At 52.6% G+C, this 22,472-nt stretch overlaps 1 protein-coding gene across 2 annotated transcripts in view; it reads right to left on the reverse strand.

The window, feature by feature from the left end:
- Positions 1–15,301, reverse strand: part of Adgrl1 (adhesion G protein-coupled receptor L1) — a 40,943-nt gene extending 25,642 nt beyond the window's left edge. The window contains exon 1 of one of the 2 annotated variants that reach the window (XM_035442562.1): positions 14,493–15,301. The gene's annotated coding sequence lies outside the window, so the exon portion shown is untranslated. The remainder of the gene's footprint in view (positions 1–14,492) is intronic. The other variant, XM_027406172.2, reaches the window with a different exon arrangement.
- Positions 15,302–22,472: the final 7,171 nt, after the last annotated feature.

A 22,472-nucleotide genomic window follows, 5' to 3' on the forward strand; every position in this document is an offset into this window, starting at 1 on the left:
AGAGTGAGTGTGTGTGTGTGTGTGTTTTCCTCTTCCCCTTCTGTCTGGGATCCCTCAACACAGCCTCACTACTCCCATTTTAGTCTTTGAGAAACCACCTACCAATGACCCTTCTGTCCCACCAAGGCCCTGCCTCGGGGCCTTTCATGAGTCCTTTTTCTCTGTATGCAGCTCCAGTCTGCGGCTGGCTGTCATTCTTCTCATATGTAATTGTTTATCTGGTTAGTAAACTGCCCATCTGGGGACCTAGATTGCTTTGTTCATGACCACCATACCCACCTTTTAGAGCAGGCCCTACATACTGAGAAATCATATTTGTTGACTGAATCTTAGACCTACTGTTTCCCCTCCTGCCATCTCCCTCATAAGTTCCATGGCAGGTCTACCTCTGTGTGCAGATCCTCCTCTGCCCCTCACCTGCCAGAGCTAAGGGACTAGTGATGAGGTTCATCTCAGAGCTCAACTTCCGTCTACTCCTCAGGTGCCACCCTGCTGGCCTGTCAACCCTACCTCTTCTTCCCTCCTCTTCAAAGGAGCTTCCAGCCCCCAAGTACAGTCTGGGACAGTCTCCTATGAGTTCCAGGTACAGGCTTCTTATTTGGGGCTCAAGCTGAGGACAACTCTCCCTGTGTGCCATAAAGTCACCAACATCATCCATTCATCTAACTCCTGCTTCCAGCCACCCCTAACGTGGCGATCTATCAGTAACCACCTTGAGGTCTGTCCTGTCCTTCTGTGCCCACCATGGCCATCTCTCCTCTTACCATTAGGCCACCGACCATCTAGCCACCTTCTTCCCTCAGCTGCCCAGACATGGGTTGCCTGGGACATGTGTAGTCATTTCTATACTGGAGATGGAACCTCCTTGGCACTTACCCACCTCTACTTCCCAGGCAGTTATGGCAGTTTTCACCTGCCTCTTCCAGAGCTTTCTTAACATCCCTGCTAGCTTCAGAGGCAGGAGGAAATGCAACTGCAAAGGGTTGGTTCACTACACTCACAGGAGCCTCTAGAAGCCCCTGCCCTATGTGGGTTGAGGTCCCCAAAGTTGAGTCACCTTGATACAATCTAGGGCCAGGCCCACACTCCGCCACCTCCCTCGTGCCACTCCCTAAGGGAGGCAAACTATTATACTGTTATAAGAGCAACACTTTCCACGTGCACCCAGTGGGCTTAGACCCTTATCTGGTGGAAAGTAATTATGGGGAGGTTCTCCTCCCCCAAGGCTGCATCCCTGATGCAGAGACTCCATACAGCTCATGACCTAAGGAAGTTACAAATGTACTCTCTAGCAGAACCAGACCACAAGAAAGCCCTCCTATCCACCAGTGGCAGTGACTTCCAGGTCCAGATCTCAGAAGTCCAGACAGACCCTTGCCTGCTCTTCCTCAGCCTGTCCTAGCTCAGGAGTGAGTCAAGGGTCTGTCCCCATTGTGCCTTTTTGTCCAAAAACTCTAGGGTTCCTGCAGGAAGACAGATTATTGTGTTTTCAAAAACTGCAACACAGAGGCTGGTGAGATGGCTCAGAGGTCAAGAACACCTGCTCTTGCACAGGACCATTCAGCTTCCAGTACCCCTTTGGCAATTCACAATCACCTGTAACTCCAGTTCAGGGAACCCAATGACCTCTGCTGACCCTAGCATACCAGACACTAAGAGAGCACACATACATGAGTAAAACACCCATATATATATTTACATACCTTGTAACAGGGCTCTATTCCGACGCAAGCTTTTGTGAACTCCTGGGCTCAAGTAACACTCCTGCCTCAGCCTCCCCTCTAGCTGGGATTCCAGACACTTGCCAGTGTGCCAAGCCTCCCTTAGCAGCTGTTGGTTCTGCAGTCCAGTCTTCCTTCCTTCCTTCTCTCCTTTCTTTTTCAAGACAGGGTTTCCCTGTGCAGCCCTGGCTGTTCTGGAACTCGCTCTGTAGACCAGGCTGGCCTTGAACTCAGAGATCCACCTGCCTCTGCCCCCGACCCCCAGTGCTGCGTTCAAAGGCATATGTCACCACGCCTGGCTGTTCTAGTGTTCTTGTTTTTTGTTTTTTTGAGACAGGGTTTCTCTGTGGCTTTGGAGGCTGTCCTAGAACTAGCTTTTGTAGACCAAGCTGGTCTTGAACTCACAGAGATCCACCTGCCTCTGCCTCCTGAGTGCTGGGATTAAAGGCGTGTGCCACCAACGCCGGCTATTCTAGTGTTCTTAAGGCTGGAAGTGTGTGTGTGTGTGTGTGTGTGTGTGTGTGTGTGTGCGCGCGCGCGCGCGCATCACCAGGCATGGTTCTTTTTCCCTTGAGTGCTAAGGATGGACCCAGGCTCTGTAAGCTGGAAGCCAGCTTCCTAAGCCGTGGGTTGTAGCCTCACAAACTGAAGATGGATAGTGAAAAGGTACCAACTTTTCATCAACTGTCTGAATATGCAAAGACTAAAAACCAATTCAAATCAAATACATCATGAACCCCGGGCATTTCTGTGCTACCCTCTCTGACTTTACTGGAGCCTCGGTTCCAAGTGCAGAGCTTTCACAGCGGATGCCCTCCGGCCCCACCTATGAATTGTGTCACAAAGATTAGTCTATCATAGGTGTGTGCTCTGCTGTATTGACTGTTCATACGACGTTTTCTGCATTTATGAAAACATAGTGGTTTAATTATGGGAAAATAAGAACTTTTATTATTTTCCAACTATCATTCCTAAGTATGTCTTTGGATTGTATTATGCTGTTTGATTTTTAAACTTGTTTGAGGGGGAGCTGGGAAGATGGCAACTTAGTGGTTAAAAGGGTGTGGTGGCGCACGACTTTGATCCCAGAGCTCTGGAGGCAGAGGCAGGAGAATCTCTGAGTTTGAGGACAGCCTGGTCTATAATTTGAGTTCCAGGACAGCCAAGAATACACAGAGAAACTCTGTCTCGACATACCCACTCACACAAAAAAGTGTGTACTGCTGTTGCCAAGGACCTGAGTTGGATTCCCAGCTGCCACATCAGGTGGCTCACAATCACCTGGAACTGTCTTACAGGGGATCTGATGTCTCTTGGCCTCCATGGGTACAAGCACAGACATGTGTATACCCACACACATACACATAATTTTATAATAGTAAAAATAAACCGGAGTTTCATGAAACAAAAATTATTGAATGAATACTGGCTTGGGATTAGGACAGAATTTCCATCAAGTTCTGAACACCCCCAAACATGCTCCTGCCATTTTGAGCCTGGGGAGACTGGTTCTCTGTATGAGCGGATGTAACTGAACAACACAGAGGATACTTTGTATCCTGCAGAGCAACAACCCAACCAGGATTTCATTCTGTCTGTAAAAACTACAAACACACCTCTTCCTTAGCACTCACACTTGATTTCACCTTTAAAAAATGGTGATATGTATATCAATCAAAGAATTGGCCAGGCGGTAGTGGTGCACACACGCCTTTAGTCCCAGCACTCGGGAGGCAGAGGCAGGTGGATCTCTGTGAGTTCAAGACCAGCCTGGTCTACAAGAGCTAGTTCCAGGACAGCCTCCAAAGCCACAGAGAAACCGTGTCTCGAAAAACAAAAAACAAACAAACAAACAAACAAAAGAATTTGTTTTGTTTTGGAATTCCCTTATGGTTTATGGTCAGCCAGTGTTTGATTTATGTATCTATATAATGGATTCACGTATCGATTTCTCAGGTAAAAAACTTTTGAGTAGAAAAGTTTAGGAAGTCTTATGCTAGGCAAACACCAAGCCACACTCAGACTTTTCCAGGTATGTTGGCACATACCTTTAACCCCAGCACTCCGGAGGCAGAGGCAGGAAGGTCTCTCCATGATTTCAAGACCAGCCTGGTCTACATAGTAAATTTCAGGACAGCCAGAGCTGCATAGTGAGACCTTGCTCTCTAAAAAACAAACATAAGAAAATAAAAGAACAGAGTGTGTGTGTGTGAGTGTGTGTGTGTGTGTGCGCGCGCGCGCGAGCGCTCGCTCACGGAGGATGTTGAATCTCTTAACAATTAGTTTGAGTTTTCTATGGCACTGATGCTGGGCCAGCAGTCTAGAAGAGGCTGTGCAGGTCTTGCAAATGCCACACTCCTTCACACACATCCTCAAGCACACAAATGCTACCAGCACAAAGTTACTTTCTCATTGCTGTGAGAATCAGGCATGAGCTGAAGAGACCTGGGAGCCAGGTTCTGTCAAGGTTCCCTGCAGCATGCAGACTGCCTTCTCCCTGTCCTCGACCACCCTTCCGGGATGTGTAGCAGAGAGGTCCCTGTGTATCTTGTGTTCTTGTAAGACATCACTAGTCCTGTCTCCAGCCTCCCACCGCACATCCCTGTGAGGCGCATGACAGGATCTCACTTAACCTTAGCTGTCCCACTAAAAGCTTCCCAAACGTTCTCTCTAGTGAGGTGGTTGGTACAGGAGGAGACGATAAGGGAATCTGGAACTGAAGGCCAGTCTGAGCTACAGACTGAGTTCAAGGTCAGCCTGGATAATTTAAAGACGTTATTTCAAAATAACATTTATGCTGAGTGCAGTGGCATACACCCTTAACCTCAGCACTGTGGAGGTAGAAACAGGCGTATACAACCCTGAGTCAGGTCTACACAGCTAGTCCCAGGCCAGGGTTATATAGTATGATATTGTCTTGAAAATATAAATTTAGCTGGGTGGTGATGGTGTATGCCTTTAATCCCAGCACTTGGAAGGCAGAGGCAAGTGGATCTCAGGGAGTTCGAGGCCAGCCTGGTCTACAAAGTAAATTACACAGAGAAATTCTATCTTGAAAAAAAGAAAGAAAAAAAATATTTAAATCTTAGTTATGTGTGTGTAAATATGTATACATGAGTGCTGATGCTGAAGGAGGCCAGAGGCACTGCATCCCTGAGACAATTGAAGTAATGCTGGGAACTGCATTTGGGTCCTCTGGAAAGGCAGAACACGAGCCCTTAACAGGTGAACCATCCATCTCTCCTGCCCTTAAATGAATATTTTTTAAAAGGCCAGGGCCTGGTAGAGTGCAGTGAGTCTTCACTTACTCTCCATCTTATTTTTTGAGGCAGGGTCTCTCACTGAACCTGAAGCTCAACAGCTGTGTGGAGTGCCTGGCTAGCTCCTTGCTAACTCTGCCACCTCAATCCGCCTGTCCTCACTGGCATTATGGATACATGCTGCCACATGTGAATTTTATGTAGGCTCTGGAGATCCAAACTCAGGCTGGAATGACAGGTGTGTGCTACCACACCCGGCTGCCAGTCTCAGCTCCTCCCTGAACCTGACTCCTGCCCTCACTCTCCACAGCCTGCGGTACCCGCCCAACCCCTCAGGTCAGAGAGGGTACCCTCTTTTGCTGGCAATGCTACACGGTCCCCACCTTCCTTTGACTGGAAGCTTACAGCCTTCACTGAGCTCCCACACATGGCCCAGAGCAGAAAGTACACTACTGACATGGGATCTACCGGGAGGATAAGGAAACCCTTCCCAGGCTCCGGCTGTCCTCGAGTGTTGTGAGAAGATGGGACACTACAGTGGCAGCTCATGGAAGCAGGTGTGCACACACCTGTGCCCATCTCCTCATACCATGTGACCCTGGGGAAACAGAGTGTCGACTCACCCTCAGTGGGAACTCGCCCCTGGTGTGTTCCCCTAGGGCCACACACCTGCCTCTATGTTTGTGTCTGAGTTCTTAAGCCTAGAGAGGGCATGTGCAGCAGGGTCTGTCCTTGAGTGCCCTAGGGTGGGGATAGGGAGTGTGACAGGAGGAGAAGCGGCTGTTGGAGGAGAGGGGGCGCCTGGAGCCTGCCCTAGCCTGCAGTTGCCACGGCAACCCTGTATGCTGAGTGAGTGGGAGTCTGAGCGTCTGAGGAGGGGTGATTGGCAACAAGAAGGGGCACTGGGCCCCCTCCTGGCCTCACTTGGCTGTCTCTGGAATAGCTACCCTGTAGGCCCCCTGTCTCCTGTTGCTGGCTGTGAGCCCACTTTCACCTGCACTTCCAGGAAGCCAGGGCTGGTGGGCACAGTGGCCGGCCGGTACCAGAGCCAGTCTAGAGTGGAGTCCTGGGTCTGGATCAGTTGATCAGGCTCTTGGCCTCTTAGGCCATCTTCTGGGCCCTAGGTCGGAACCAGTAAGAGTGTCTTACAGAGATGGAACAGGTCTGAGAATGCTGGGCACAAGTCCTTCTCCCAGAGGGTTGGGGCAAGGACAAGGTCCCCACTACATATTCAGTACTTCAGATTCTGCAGACAACAGCCTAGTACTTCCAAATCCCCTGCCCCATAGACAGCTGTACTGGGACCCCGTGCCACTTATACCCAGCCAGTCACTCCTGCCCTGAACCCCTGGCAATTGCCCTCACTCTCCACAGTGAGGCCAGATGTAGTCAGCTGGCACCTGAATAATTTCTTTCTTTTTTCTGTTCAGAATACTCCATGGCTGCCACCTGTCTCAAACCAGAAGCCCTCACTAAGGCACTGAAACCTTGCAACATGAGCTCCCATGCAGGGCCCTACCCCAAGACCTTTGCAGAGTCCCCTCCCCAACAGCTACCCTTGTCTACTGGGCTTTGCTCACACTTCCTCAAAGCCCAGGAAGGCCTCGCCAACTCCAGCATCCCAGTGCTCTGCCCTGCTTCTGTATCTTAATTTCCTCATGGTTCTTATGTCAAGGCACCTCCAATTTTCATCACATGCTTCTCTCCCCCACCAGACACTGGCTCTGCAGGGTTGTGTATGAGTCTGTGTCCCAACACCCACCAGAGAAGGAACTGGATATGTAATTACTCGGTAGAGACACTTCAGAACGCTGCCCTAGCTGGAAGCGGACACGGAGTGTCACAAATTCAAAGCCAGCCTGAAACCAAGCCACCTAGGTATTAAATAGGTTGTAACATTGTTTCAAAATAAATAAATTAATGTCTTTTTTTAAAAAAATGTAAAGGCTGGGTGTGTGGTTCAGTGACAGTGCCCCCTTCTTCTTGGTAAGGCAATTCCCCCACAGAGCACACACAAGGCACTGGGGATGGACCCAGTTGGCCACCGGGCATCCCTATGTTACAGAGGCTAGAGCTACTCACAACACCCCTGTAATCCTGGACAACTTTTCTCTAGTTTTCATTTCATCAGTCTACCCGCCCCCATGCCCAGGCTCTACCCTGAGTACAGAATACTTGCAAAATGAAAACCCAGTTATATCACTCCCTGACCACAATTCTCAGCGGCTCCCATTGCCCCGTCACCTAATATAGCATGCCAGGGTGTTGTGTTAGGAGTCTGTTCCAACTCCTCCTCCATATAGCTCTGGTACCCCAAAATCTGACCTGTCTCTCTATTAAGGCCCTATCTTCAAGGACTGTTGGTAATTCATCCTCTTTCCCACAGTGCCTCTCTGTGATTCCCTTCCCAAGTTGGACTCAGTCCCAACCCCAGGCACAGAGTAGGTGCTTGTTAGGTGCAAAGAGCCAGACATGGGGCGAGGAGTCTTAAGCCTGGGGTATATGTGTGAGTGCCACGGCAGTCAGGGACATGCAAAGGCATGCTCCTGAGGCAGCAATGAGCTGAAACACAGCAGGTAGTCAGCAAATGAGAGTGGAGAGAGGTGAGGTGGCACTTGCCATAGGCCACGCAGGCCATGTGGGCCTGAGAGGACACTGGCGTCTTTGTGCATAAGGTGGAAGTTTTTTTGTTTTGTTTTGTTTTTTTTAAAGACAGGGTTTCTCTGTGAAATGGTCCTGGCTATCCTGGAACTCTCTCTGTAAACTAGGCTGGCCTTGAACTCACAGAGATGCACCTGCCTCTGCCTCCTGAGTGCTGGGATTAAAGGCTGAGCCATCACACTCAGCAGGCAGAAGCATTTCTAAGCAAAGGAGGAGTAAGATGTCACCTCTGCTGCAGAGGTCTCGGCTGGGGAGCAGACTGGGTGTGAATAGTGGTCCTAGGGGGGCGCATCAGCCTGTTGCCTCCTTTTCTCTTGCCGTCCCATCTGCTCTCTTCCCTGCCTCAACTCTGCCTTGGAAACACTGTGCCTCCTCACCGCCATTGTCTTGAGGTCAGGAAAGCCTAGCTACTTCTGGCCCACACTCCAATCAATACCTTTGACTATGAGGGTTTTCCTCCCCTAGGGCTCTGACTCTTCCCACAGAGGACCCCAAGTTTGCTCAGCCCAGAAACTCCACCAGCCCAGGCAGCTCACCTCTTGAGTTCTTTCTGCCAGCAGCGGATCTCATGCTGACCCTTTCTCCCCTGCACAGATGAACCCAGACCTCTGCAAACCCAATCGAACAGCACAGGTCCAGACCAGCTTCCTGTCACAGCTACAAAACACCTTTTCTTGTTTGAGCCCTGCTTCTTTCTCACCTTAGGGAGGGCTTCCTTCTCAGGCTCTCTAGTGAGTTTCTCCTCCAGGCCACAGCTGGGGAGCCCCTTCCTCTAAGAAGTTCTGACCTAAACCTGCCCCTTTGCTCTCTGCTATGGTAAGCTAGTACCAGGACAGCAGGGGGTATGTCTACCTCCCAGTCCACCCAAGCTTCACCTCTCATGCCATGGCAGAGCTGAAATCAGTGCTAGAAGCCAGGACCCCAGGACGAGGGCGGACAGGATGCTCCTGCCCCCCCCACCCCCCCGCTCCCCGCTCCCCATGAATATATGCTGGCAGGGAGAGAGTGCAAAGCCCAGAAAGGGAAATTTCTAGAGAAGGATTCTGGATAGGGCAAAGGGACAAAGCCCCAGAATAGCATCCTCAGGTCCAAGGTTCAAATCCTGGAGGGCCCCACTTCCAACTTAATGACAAGATGCATATGCAGGTCACAGTTTGGGAATTCTGCCTCTCAGCAGGGGCACAGTAAGTATGGTTGTAAGGCTCAGAAATAACATTTGGTTTGGGGTTGCAGGATCTCATAGTGGAGCACCTGCTTAACTTATGGGAAATCCTGGGTCCTTTCCCCACCACCCATAAACAAATAAATAAATAAGCAAGCAAGCCCTTCTTATGCCTGCTCTCCTGAGTCTCTGCCATGTGTCAGCCAGGCACCCAGAGCAGGGGAGATGGTGGTAATGAGGCAGATTTGATCATATACCAGTGCAGGGGAAGATAGAGCTAAGAAGAGGAGTTGGGGGCTTGCATTTTCACTTATTCTTATATTATATGTATGGGTGTTTTGCCTGCATGGATGTGTATGTGCCATGTATGTGTTGTACCCACAGAAGTCAGGGAGATGAGGTCCCCTGTCACTAGAGTTATATAGACTGTCATCAATGGCCACATGGGTGCTAGGAACTGAATCCAGGTCCTCTGAAAGAGCAGCCAGTGCTCTTAACCACTGAGCCATCTCTCCGCATGATGTGGAAACAAGCACTCTCACATGGAGATAACAGATACTTCAGCCAAGTCATGCATAATCCATGGAAGGAAGAGGTATTCTAGGCCATTCGTGGTTTGTGCAAAGGTCCTGGACCACGAGAAAATCAAAAGCAGCGGGGAGGCAGCTAGACTATGCCTGGTGCCTGGGTCCTGAAGCACTCAAGTGTTCCCCAAATTGGGGGTGACCCTCAGCTGAGGTGCTCTGGGGCTATCATTGTCTATGGTGAGCTAAGAGGGGCTTCTTACATGTTTAGGGTGCAGAGAATGATGAACTTGCATTAAGAGCCAGTCCACAAAGCTCACAGAAGTTCCCATCTTGCTTTTTGGGGCAGGGGGTAACCAAACCTGGGCTTCTCAACTGGGCAATTCTGCCTTCGGGTTAGTCTGGAGAGGTTACTGAGCACAGTGCAGCACAGTGGTGTCTCTGTGGGATGCTGCTGACATATGGCAGGTGTAGCCCTAAGGTGTTATTAGGCACCCTACAGATTGCCGGGCAGTCTCATAAAGAACACCACGAAGAACCTCGGGGTTCCCATGCCGCTCATCCCAGTACTTAGGAGGTTGAGGCAAGAGAGTGGAAGGTGTGTGTCCAGCCTGGGACACACAGGAGGAGAGAAAGGGCTAACATACACATTAGGATACAATATCAGGGACGCCATCAGGCCACGAGTAGCTCACAGTCCACTTGTCACTTATAAGCTATTTTTTAGCCTCTGTGTGTGTGTGGGGGGCACTGTTTATTTTTAGCTGAGGGGTACAAAACTATTTTTAGTCTCCAATTTATTGACTGAATTGTTACCTTACCCCACTTTGGAGTGGGAGGTGAATAAGACACAGAATTCTGGTTACTAGCTCCCCAAGGCCCAGAGACACCTAAATCAGGTGGAGGGCCTCATCCCATGGAGAAGTAGGGTCAGTGCCCAAGCAACCTTGGGAACAACCTCTCAGACCTTGACTCAGGGGCTCCCAGCTCCCTGGTGAGGGTAAGTGTTCCCCGAATTCCTCCTCCAGGACCTAAACCCTATAGCACACAGTCATTTGGAGCCATGTTCCCACAAGGTACCTATGAATACCATGAGATAGTCCCCAGCTGGGCACAGGTATGCAGAAGAAAGTGGCGTAGCTAACTAAGCCCAGACCTTGCTTCTGCAAAGGGGCCAGGTCAAGGAGTTATCACATAGGGCTCTCCAACTCTAAGGAGAGGACCTTCCCATTCAGTCAAGTGCCAGCTCAGCAGTCTCTTTCCTTCCTTTGTTTAGAAACATTATTGTTATCATTTGCAATCATGTTTATGTGTGTGGGGAGGGTATGGAATGAGTGTGGGTGCTCATGGATGTAGAGATGTCAGGTCCCTTGGAGCTGGACTTACAGGTAGCTATGAGCTGCCTGATGTGGGTGCTGGAAGCTGAATTCTGGTCCTCTACAAAGCAGTACACGTTTTTTTATCCCTGAGCCACCTCCCCTCCCCCAATTATTAAGATGTCTCCTTCTGTAGCCTAGCCTGGCCTCAAATTCAAGCTCAGCCTTCTGAGTGTTGGAATGGCGAGCAGGTACCACATGCAGCTCAGCTAAGAGTTCTTCCATGGCCCCTGAGCGCCAAAAGCAAACCTAGCAACAAGATCCCGAACTTCTGGATCTTACTCAGGCAGACAGACAGTAAACAGACAGGCACAATAAATCAGGAAATTACAGAGGTGTAAAAGCCACAAGCTCCACAGAAAGCCAGGAGGGCTGTGGGAGCTGCAGTTTGAAGCAGAGTGCCTGGGTGATGTCCTGGATGGAACTGCCTTTGTAAGGGTGGGATCTCCAAGAGCATGGTAGAAATTTGAAGAGGTGGGGGTGTGGGGGGTGTTAAAGAGAGGAGGTGACAGCACTCCACACCCTAAGGTTGCAACTTGAGGGGCTGAGGGTCTCTGTTCACAGTCTAGGGCTGCCCTCCCTAGAATACACACGTGCACACACACACGCACGCACGCACGCATGCACACCTTCTCCTTTATCAGACTGTGAGTCAAGGGAACCAAAGTGGCCCCTGTCCCAGTGGCGCCTCACGCCTGGCATCCAGCAGAAAGAGCACCTGTGTTTGCAGTCCGCCTGGAGAGGAGCACCAACCCTGCTCGCTCCAAGCAGTCTGGGACACACACAGCTGAGCTCACACTAGTAGATATGGGCAAGGGAAAGCCCTCCTGTCCTGTGCACACAAGACAGCTGCTCAAGAGTCATCCCTCAGCAAAACTCACCAAAAAAAGCACCGTTCGGACCCACAGGAGCAAGAAGCTACACAGGGGAATCAAGGCAGTCACCAGCCTAGGCCTGAACCACAGAGTGTGCAGAAGAGGCACGCATGGATACGAGCAGAAGTGGAAACCGGCTGGATTCAGTGATACCTGGTCCTCCTAACTATGGAGAGCCCCCACCCCAACCCCAGGACCCCATTTTCTGTATTAAGTAGCAGCCATTTGGCTCTATCCTCGGCTTGCTGTATGCTGAGCACCTCCAGCTCACCAGGGAACCCCCACCTTGGCCAGCCCCTCCCCCAGTGTCCCCACAGAGGGGCTGGAGGAGGGGAAGTGTCTGGCAACTGGAAATCTGATCCCTGAGCGCAGCCCACACAGAAACCAGAGCTTTCAGTGTCCTTGGCCGCGTCTGGCTGGAGAGCCGGCAGAGGGCGGGAACAGAGACCAGAGGCTCCCCATCTGTGGTGAGAGGTGGCTCCCACTCTTAATACACTTATTTAGGGGTATATGCTCCAAGGGCCCTTGGCCCACCTCACCCTCTTCATTCTCCTCTGTTAGATACTCATGCTGAGGCTGAAGGGTCACAGGGTCTCTTGCCAGCCTGGTGGGACAGCCCACACACATACACCACCAGGGACACAGGCAGCAGACAGTCCCCAGTGCAGGTGGAAACCAGAGGGCCTGATGCAAACAGACTCCTCCGGCTGGGCCAGGCGTCTGCAGGCTCCTCCCCCCTCGTGGGGCTTCCAGAGCGCCCCCTAGGAGAAGGGGGTTCCCCAGGGCAGGCTGGGAATAGAAGCCTCGCTCGGCTCTCTGGTCTTCCACCTCCTCCTCCCATGATCAGCAGCCCAGGTGTACTAGTCCTCAGCTCCCCACCCTCCCCCAACTCTGGGGGCTGTCGCCACACCTAGGGGTGTCCAGCAGCACAGATGAAAGCAGATGACGCCAACCCCCACAAATAGGAGCCAAGAAGCACATTAGAAAGCAGAAGCAACAGAGTGGCCCAACCCAGAGGAGAAAGATGGTGGCATGCCAGCAGGAAGGCCAGTACCCACACATTCAGGTACATGGCTGCGGCTCAGTGCAAAGGTGCCACACCACCAGCCATGGAATTAGTTCCCCTTTCCGCCTTCCAGATGATTTTTCATCTCTGTAATTAATGGGCAAGTCATATCTGAACGGCGTGGCAGGCAAATTGCTAGTTAGGAAAATCACAGATAATTTTCTCGATATGATAATGAAGGTTGTATTCCATCTCTTAGTCTTCCTGTTTTCATCCTAATGTTAAGTAATAAATTCGGCATTAATGGGCAGGGTGTGGAGAGGAAGTCACCTGTCCCCAAAGCTGGGACCTGTCCTAGCAGGCCTCTCCCAACACTCACACACCAAGGTCCCCGGCGCCTGACAGTGGGCAGATGGAGAAGATAGCCGGGACCCTCAATGGAACACCCTGACATTCTATGATTGATGGGGTAGTGCCAGGATCTAGGGAGCAGGTGGAGCACAGGGAGCCATCAGGCTGTGGGCCAGAATGGAGTTGGGCTTGGGGACGGATTATAAACTCACTCCTGCCCTTGGGGTGCAAGAAAGAGAAACAGGTACGGATGGCCTCTCTCTCAGAAGCACTGGAGGTCATCAGGCCCAGAAGAGACATCCACCCTCAGGTGTCCTCCACACCTGTCCTCACACCATCTAACTCCCTCTCCACGGCGACCCCTCACTCTATCGGAGGCATGAGGGTAACCAGAGAGAGGGGGAGACAGAGATAAAGAGGCTGCCAGCCATCTTGGCGGCCATCTTGAACCCCTCCCCCAACTCCCCCAAACGCGCCACATGTTTGGATATGGTAAGACAAACCCTGGCTCTGGGTCCCACAGAGGCTGGGAAAGAAGGGGGATGTGGTTCACATTGGGACAGGAGGGACACCCATGAAGATGTCAAGGCTGAGGAGAAGGCAGGGTGGGGGTAGGGACCAGGAAGGTACAGTACATAAGATGCTGGGTAAGGGTAGGGCTGGGAGCTGACCTAGAAGAGAGGTGTACGGACTGGGATGTGTGAGCTTAGGGGTTCTTTGCAGGTGGGGTGCCGTCTTCACATAGGTGCCCGGGGTGCACAGAAGTGATGCCATTTCAGGGCATTTTCTAGCCACTGCTGGAGTATATACGACCCTCCCACTATACTCACACCTCACACTCTCTCTCTCTCTCTCTCTCTCTCTCTCTCTCTCTCTCTCTCTCTCACACACACACACACACACACACACACACACACACACGAACTGGACTTTCATCCCAGGACCCTCAAACGGGACGATGACAGCTGAGCCACACAGCTGTCTTGCAGGAACACCTGGAAGAGAGGCGAGCTCGATCCGGTAGACCCAACCTGACAGCCTCCATCAGTGCTTAACCGGGTACCTCACGCCTGCACCCGGTCCTGCCCACGGCGCCCCTCCAGGCTCAAACCCGCTCGACACCCAGACAGACCTGTTCCCATCCCCTCCGCGCCATGCCTCCCAGAGAAAAACAACCCTAAACCAGGCATCCTGCGGTGCCAGCCCCCCGACATGGCTTCTCTGGGGAGCCGGGGCCCGCGCTCCGCGCGCACACGCACCCTCTCCACTCACACCCAGACACCTACACAAACAGGGCGCCAAGCACCCGCGCGCACACGCACCGGGGACACGCAGGCACCGCCGCGCCGCTTCCCCACAAAGGCCGGCGCGCGCGCGGGCACACGCAGCCACGCGCGGGCACACTCGCGGTCCCCTCCCCCTGCAGGGCACCCTGCGGCCGCCCATCCGCACCCCCATCGAGCCCCTGGCAGGCGGGGGCAGGGTGCCTCCCCCGCCCCTCTCACCGCGCACACCTGGCCCAGGTGCGGCATGGCCTGCGACTCCTTCACACTCACCTGTCCAGCGGCGCTTCGGGGTCGGCCGTGCGCGCTCCTCCGGCGGCTCAGCGAAGCCGGGCCCCCCGCCCGGCACATCTCCCGGAGCCCGGCCCAGGGGGAAGCGGGGAGGGGGTGGCTGAGCGAGGGCGGCCTCCGTGTCCCTTCCTTCCTCGGGCCCAGCACTGCCGCCGCCACCGACCAAAATTTAAAAGGGGGGGGGGAGGGAAAAAAAAAGAAAAGAAAGAAAAGGCGGATCGCGGCGCTCCGGAGGCGGCCCCGGCCCCGGGCGCGCGGGTCTGCGCCCCTCCCGGGGAGCGAGGCGTGGAGGCGGAGGGGCGGGGGCGGCGTCAGAGCTCGGGGGGCTGGGGCGAGGCGGAGCCCCCCGAGGCGGCGCCGGCTGCCCGCATCTCCCCCGCAGCTCCGCGGCCCCGACGGAGGTGGCACGTGTGTGCCCAGGCGACTTCCCAGCGCCCCCGGACGGCAGCGGGCGAAGGGTTAACGCGGCAGCCCGGGCGGCCCCGCAGGCCCCCGCCGCCCGGCGGCGCCGCTCCCGGGCCCGCGCGGCCCCATCCGCCGGGGCGTCTCTGGCAGACGGCGGGGCGGGGGCGCCGCAGCTCTTACTGCTCCCGCGCCGACCGCTCGCGTTGCCCGAGGGGGGCCGGGGCTACGCGGCTGGAGGCAGGCGCGGCGGCGGCGCGCTCCAGGGGTGGCCGGAGCCGGGGCGCGGGGCCGGGCCCGTAGGCACCGCAGGATGCGCGGAGCGAGCGGGCGCGGGGCACCAGCAATGACAAGCCGCCTGCTCTCGGCGCTCCCCGGCCCGCCGGCTCCGGGAGGGGGGCGGCGGGCAAGCACAAAACCTGGCCTGGACTTCTCGCCCGGGACTGGCCTCCGCAGCCCTCCCGTGCGCCCCAGCGACGGGCCCGGAAACCCGGCCTGGAGTCCCACACGCCTCCCCCAAGGAAAAGTGGGCAGAGGGAGGCGACGCGCTAGATCCCCTAGTTGGGCCAGGGGGTGATGGGGTGCGACGGGCTGCTGGAAGAACCGGAACGGACTCTGCAGCCGTGCTGTGCAGAAAGCGCCTAGCTGGTGAGGGGTAAATGGAGAGCTGTGCAAGGACTGTGCAAAACCTGGCCCAGATTAGGCGGAGCGGGCAGGGACGGCGGCGCGCGGGGTGGGGTGGGGGGTGGGGGTGCTTGTGGGAGCTGCGACAGGGCCAGATGCACCCGAAGCACGCAAATTTCGGGCCGGATTCTTCCCGGGGAGACGGAGTAATGCGTCAAGCCTGTGCAGTGGTAGCAAGCAAGACCTGGCCCAGAGTTTCTCCGACCTGGGCTTGCAGGAGGGTCGGAGGGGGTGCTGCTTAGTGACTGACAACAGCGTAGGTTGTCCCCCAGCATCCTGACAGCGACGTGCGATAGGGAGGGCCAAAATGAGGGCTGGACTGAGGTATGGAGGGATCCCGCGCGCTGGCTGCAATGGAGCCTACAGGTAAAAGCGGCTTCTGGATCCTAGGTGATGCTACAGGAAGGGGATGTGGTGTGGATCCCGCTACCCTGGGAGACCAGACCTACAATAAAAAACGAGGGAGGGATGCAAAGCCAGGACTGGAGTGTAGGCGGGATGGGATGAGCCACCCCTCACCCCCCAACCCCCCTCCACCCCAGCAGAAGAGAGCCTTGGCTACCGGACAGGGGCCTGGAGCTGACCAGGCTGCTGGAGCAGAGGAGAGAGGTTAGTATCTATAAACGCCTCAAGCGTCTGGCTTTGGAGGGGGTGGGTAGAGAAGGAAAAAAAATTGAATTTTAGGTTGCTGGCGGAAGCAAAAGCCCGGTGCAGATTTTCACAGCATACGAACTACACTGCAGCTGATGGACTCGAAGAAGTAGGGCAGAGGACCGGGCTTGGACTCTTAGGCATCGGACTTAGGGAGAGAGGCCAGAGACTGCGTTCAGGCCCCGACTGCAGAAGAAGCCTCGGATTCCCTCTCTGGATGGGGAAGGCCGTCAACCTGGCCCAAATCCCTGGAGCCAAAGCTATCATTGCCAAGACCCACAGTGGGGGCTATAAAACCGGGCTTCGTGCCAAAACCAGGCACTTCGGCAGTATAGACAACTCAGTGCAGGGTGGGGGCTGGGGAAGGGGGTAGTCCTGAGAGCTAAGAGCGAAGCTGGGAAGCTGCCGCGCTGCGAATCCGTTTTACGAAAGATGGGTGCAACTCTTAAGATTGATGGCTAGGGAGGAGCAAATCCCGGACTTGGATTTATGGAGAATGGAGTCCACCCAAATGCAGCCTAAATACCGAATCAGGCAGCTTATTTGAGTTCAAAGCCCAGCTGAATTTCGGCACTCTGGAAGCCTCGGGAGGACAGATAAACTCTGATGTGTGTTTTTAGAGAAAGGGACGTGTTGGGGTTAGAGCAGGGGTTAAAGTCCATCTCTGTATCTGTGGAAGGCGATGCATTGCTGACCACGCTGTCTGCTGAGTGGATGAAAGTCAGAAAAGGCTTTGAGAGTAGATAGAATTGAAGCAGTCAGTACACAGATCTTGGGTGGGTCTTCAATAGGAACAAAGTTTATCTATGAAAGCCTGAATGCATATGGGTAGGCCCTTAACCTGGCTCCCAAGAATCCCTCCTAAGTAGCACGTGCTGGCGGCAGAATTGGGAGGGAAGCACAGCAACAGAATTAGGAGCCACCAATGTAATTCACGTCCCTACTTCTTTAAAAAACACACCTTCCCTCCAGGACTGGAGGGTCTTGACTCTTCAAAACCTAAAATCTGTGGTCCCCAAACTTCAGGTAGGAGTACTTATGTGGGGTGCTGTATTCCCCCCACCCCACCCCCCCCCGCTGCCCCCATGGAAAACTCCATGTTTCAAGAGCTTCAGTCATGAAACTAAGTGACCAGGCCCTGGGAACTGAATCCAGGGAACCAAAGACACATTTTGAGTGCAGAAAGGTGTGACCGCTGACGGTTATGGTTGGAGAGGAGGGTTCCATCTCTGTGCCTCAGATTCCCACTTTGACATACCAACGGACCCTTGAAAAGCTTTGCTTTCTTCACGTGTGTGTGTGTGTGTGTGTGTGTGTGTGTGTGTGTGTGTGTGTGTGTGTGTAGCACTGGTGCTAGGGTTCAATGACCTAGCTGTGGTTGCCCAGCTTGTGTAAGGCCCTGGGTTCCACCTACAGCCCGAGGGGAGAGGAGTCCTTTGGCTATTAGCTTCCTTTTTCTCTCAGCAGCCCACTCATCTCTACTGCAAAAGCAATCCAGGAGGTAGTTCGAACTAGCACTCTCCGTTATGAGGAAAAGTCGCGGCATATTTTTTTAAGGACCAGGATTTTTTCAGTTTGGAAAAATCCTAGCAGGATGTCCCTCCCCCTCTCGCTTTCCAGATCCCTTCTCTCCCCCAGTGCAGACGATCAGTGGTACACCCCTGGTGGCGGCCGATTAGCTTGCCAGACTCCTTCCTATGCGTGGCTCTTGGGTTCTTGGGCAGGGGATTCACAAGGCAAAGGATGCAAGGAGGCTGTGAACGCTAAGAGTCACCCCCACACCCCGACTCTGCCTGCGCAGTCGCAGTGCTGGCAGTCGGGCTTCGGGAACCAAAGCTTTTGCGCGCGCGCAGATTCGCCCCTGCCGTGCGCCACTAACCCCCAACTCCTTAGTCTTACCAGAGGCCCAGACACAGCTCACTTCACTTCTAACATTCTGCCTTTGACTTCGGGGCTCCTTGCAGAGTGACAGCCTGGTTCTTTTCCTTGACACTACATTCCGTACATCCAGCCCCATTGGATCTATGCACAGGCTGTCCCGTGTCTTGAGTACCTCTGTGTAAATGGAGTCCTTAATTGGAGTAGATAATAAAAACCCAGAGTCAGATATATAGGAAAATACTGAGAGATCAGAAAGGAGGAGCAAGCCACCACCACACCTTACACTCTTAGCAGACAGAGTGGAGGGACAGAAACTCAATCACCGCCTTTGAGTCTATAGGCATGACACTTCATCTTTTGCGCACCATTTTCTAGAGGGCACCTATGCCCAGAGTGTCCCAGCACGACGGTACCCTAAGTTCTCTGTCATCTTATGATCCCATTTTCTGCACGTCTAGCAGTTAGACGCGTCAGTCCTAGGCATTATGGTACCCTACTCTCCTTGGGCCCTCATTCTTGTCCCCAGTGCTCCCTATTTGTTTGTCTCTGGCCCACCGCCTTCCAGGGGTGGAGGTGGGGTTGCTGTACCTGCAAGAGTGAGTGGACCTGTCATAAAAGCTGGGTGTATTCCTGTGGCCCCTGGAAACTCCCTATGCCGGATCCATGCAGTACCACATCAGTATCCACTCAAGTAGATAGCATGATAAAGACCTCACTCACAGAATGGTGGGCAATTATGAACGCATCTTTAACCCCAGAACTCAGGTAGTTCAATGGCAGTGAACAACGTGTCTGCCCTCTGGGATCGGCATTCTAATTGGTGAAACAAATACAAGATCCTGCAAATACATGAAAGATAAATGATGCAAGAATACAAGTGCCACCGAGGAAAAGAAGGAAAACAGACACTGAAGTGGTGGCAGGTTTTGCGGTACAGGAATAGGACCTAGGACTTCATTCATGTTAGACAGACACTCTCCCATAACCCAGCACTACCATCTTCAGTTAGGAGAAGTCCCTGAAGGTCTCTCTGAGAAAATGGAGTTTGAACAAAGATTGGAGAAAAGGGAGGAGCCACAAAGTTGGAGTGGGAATATGAGGAAAATCCCTCCAGGCAGAGTGAACAGCCTTTTTCCCAGGAACCTGAGGCAGAGACTTTGAGCAGAGCAGTGAAAGCCCCTCAGATGAAAGGGAGGAGGGAAGGACCAAGGAAGAGGTAATGTGAATTGTGCTGGCTTAGTGGGCTGTGCACCCACAACTATGGGAAGTTGTTGAGGGAGGAAAAGAAGGGTTCCAACTGGCTGCGGTGTCCACAGGTCCTTCTGGCCACTGTGGGGAAAAGGTATTGGGTCAGGAGCAGATGCCAGAGACTCTGATAGTCCAGGATCCAGGCTAATAGTGGGAAGAAATGAGATGGCAAGGAAGATTTGGGGTCTGGGATGTGGCTTGTCAGTAGAGCATCTGCCTAAAATCCCACTGTGAGTGCCTAGGAATGTGAGCCAGTATTGTAGCATTAGCTTAGACTCCCCTGGGGAGGGGCTCTTGCTGTGGTCCTGTCTGTTGAAGCAGTTCTACCCCAGCATAGTATGGAAATGGAGCAGATGACTTGGACATGGAATGAGGACAAGGCAGCCTGGAGTGTGGCTGAGCTTGGGAAGGATGGTGAAGGCGCACAAGGACACTTAGAATTAGACTCATCGGTTACATTTGCTCCACCAACGAGCAAACAAGTTAGCCCCTGGCCACAGCACAGGTGAACCACACTTTTGACAAGACTCACAGAAGGGGCGGTGGAGGCTCCAGAACTTAAGGAATTATGTAATCAGAGTCAAAGCTGGGTCAGGTGGCACATGCCTGTAACCTCAGCACTCCGGAGGTTGAGGCAGGAGAAAAGCCATGCGTTTGAAGCCATGTATTATTATAATATATGATTCCATTAGTGTGAAATGTCCAAAATATGAATACAGAAAACAGATGGGTGGTGGCCTGAGACTGGGGGAGGGAGAGAGCGAGGAAGGTATTAGGCATTTGGGGGGAGAGGCACTCCCTAGCTTGGTGCTGTTGGGAGGGGAGAAGTATATCTTTAGGAGTTGGAGCTTTGTTAGAGGTCTTTGATTCATAAAGTATCTTTGTTACTTTTCTGTAAAAAGGCAACTTAGAAAAGAAAGAGTTTTTTTGAGCTTTCAGTTCAATGGTTAGAGACCATGACCACCATGGTGGGAAGCATGGTAGCAGGCAGGCTGGAACAGTAGCTGAGAGCTCACATCTGAGACACAAGCTCAAGGCAGAAAGAGCTAACTGAGAATGGTGTGGTCTTTGCCCCAGTGACACACCTCTCCAACAAGGTCACACTTCCTAACCCTTCCCAAACAGTTCCACCAACTGTTCAAGACCAAGTGTTCACACATGAGCTTCTGGGGGCCATTCTTGTTCAAACCACCACACTAAGGATGACATTTGTAGTCTGACTTTCCTTTGGGCTCACAAGTAACAACATGGAGACTTATTATTGATTATAGAATCTCAACCTATACCTTAGGCTTGTCCTACTAGCTCTCATAACTTAAATTAATCAATTTATATTAATCTACATTCTATCACGGGCATTATCTCTCTTCCATCTTGCACCTCCTGTTTCTTCTCCGTGTCTCCTGGCACTTCCTCTGCACTTGGATTATCTCCTCAGACTTCCTCTTTCTGCCTGGAAGTCCTGCCTATACCTCTTGCCTGGCTATTGGCTATTTATTTTTTTATTAAAGCAATCACAGCAAAATATCTTCACACAGTGTACAAATATCCCACAACAGACACTGAAGGGGACTGGGTGCTCTTTTCCTGTCTCCCCTTTTACCTCCTGTCCAGGAAGTGAATGGTGTGTCCCCCCCACTACAGCTCCTGCTGAGAAAGATGTGCTAACTCACTACAGACCATGTGGTTATGGAGGGGACCTCTAACACTAGGTGCCAAAGACACGCCTTTGGGGCTGATGTGCAGCATAGTCGGTAGAGCGCCCTCCTGCCACACACCAGGTACTATCTCCATCACTACAAAACTAGTAAGTGCATAAACTTTCCTCTTTGCAAATTGATTTGTATCAGGTATTTAGTTGAAGACAGTTTTTTTGTTGTTGTCGTTTGAGTCAACAACTTTATTATCAGTTTGCTTCCTAGAAAAAAAGGTGCAAATAATGGGTTAGGGTTGTAGAATTAAAAAGAAGACCCAGCTGTACACATCCTTGTAGACAGAGTTTCTGTCCAGCCTGATTCTGCCATCCTTCAGCCCCAAATAACCACACTGATGCTTATATTATAAACTGTTTGGCCAATGGCTCAGGCTTCTTATTGGCTAGCTCTCTCTATTATTAACCCATTTTTATTAATCTAAATGTTTCCATGTGGTTTTGGCTTACTGAAAAATGCTCCAGCATATTACTCCTTCAGCCGCTACATGGCATCTCCCTGGCGACCTCTTTCTCCTCTTCTCCCCAGAATTCTCCTTGTCTGGCAGCTCCACTTATACTTCCTGCCTGGCTACTGGCCATTCATCAGCCAATAAGAGAAACATACATACAGAAGGACATCCCCATTGCGTCCTCTACATGTGGCGTAGGGTGGTGTCCCAGCAGGTGTCCCTCTGCAGATTCAGGCCTCTAGACAGCAGGTACAGCAGCTGTTCTTACAGTGGGTGCATAGGAACTCTGCAACAGCAGACACAGGAGCAATTGGGTGAGTCAAAAGTCTGAAGGCAGATGCTCACAGCTATGCTAGGAGGAAGTCATCATTTCTATTCTTTCTGACATGGTCTCATGTAGCCCAGGCTGGCCTTTGGCTGGATAACTCAGGATGACCTTTTTTTTTTTTTTTTAATTTTATTTTATTTTATTAGTTCTAGATAGGGAACAAGCTTATTTCAAGTCCCTTCTCCCTCTCCCTCCCCTCACCCCCAAACTTTCTCCCCCACCCCCAGCCCATCCCCCCAACCCCATCCACCCACTACTCCCCAGGCAGGGTAGGGCCCTCAACGGGAGCTCAGCAAAGTCCACCAAGTCTTCCTATGCTGATCCTACTCAGGATGACCTTGAACTCCAGTCTCTAACTCCCAAGTGGGAGTGCTGGGATTACAGGTAAGCCAACCACACAAGGTGATGTGTGGTGCTGGGGATTGAACCTAGGCCTGGTGCATGTTTGTGTAGGCTTTCCATCAACTGAGCCACATCTGCAGTCCCTTCGTGGTTTTCTTTTCTTTGATTTGTGTCTTCTGACGTATATCAGGAGGCGGGGCGTGTTTGTTCCATGTCCATGGCTCTAAGTCCACAGTCCAGAACTGTCCTAGGTAAGTAATAGG

This window comes from Cricetulus griseus, chromosome 3 (genome assembly GCF_003668045.3).
Source record: "Cricetulus griseus strain 17A/GY chromosome 3, alternate assembly CriGri-PICRH-1.0, whole genome shotgun sequence".
Taxonomy (NCBI): domain Eukaryota; kingdom Metazoa; phylum Chordata; class Mammalia; order Rodentia; family Cricetidae; genus Cricetulus; species Cricetulus griseus.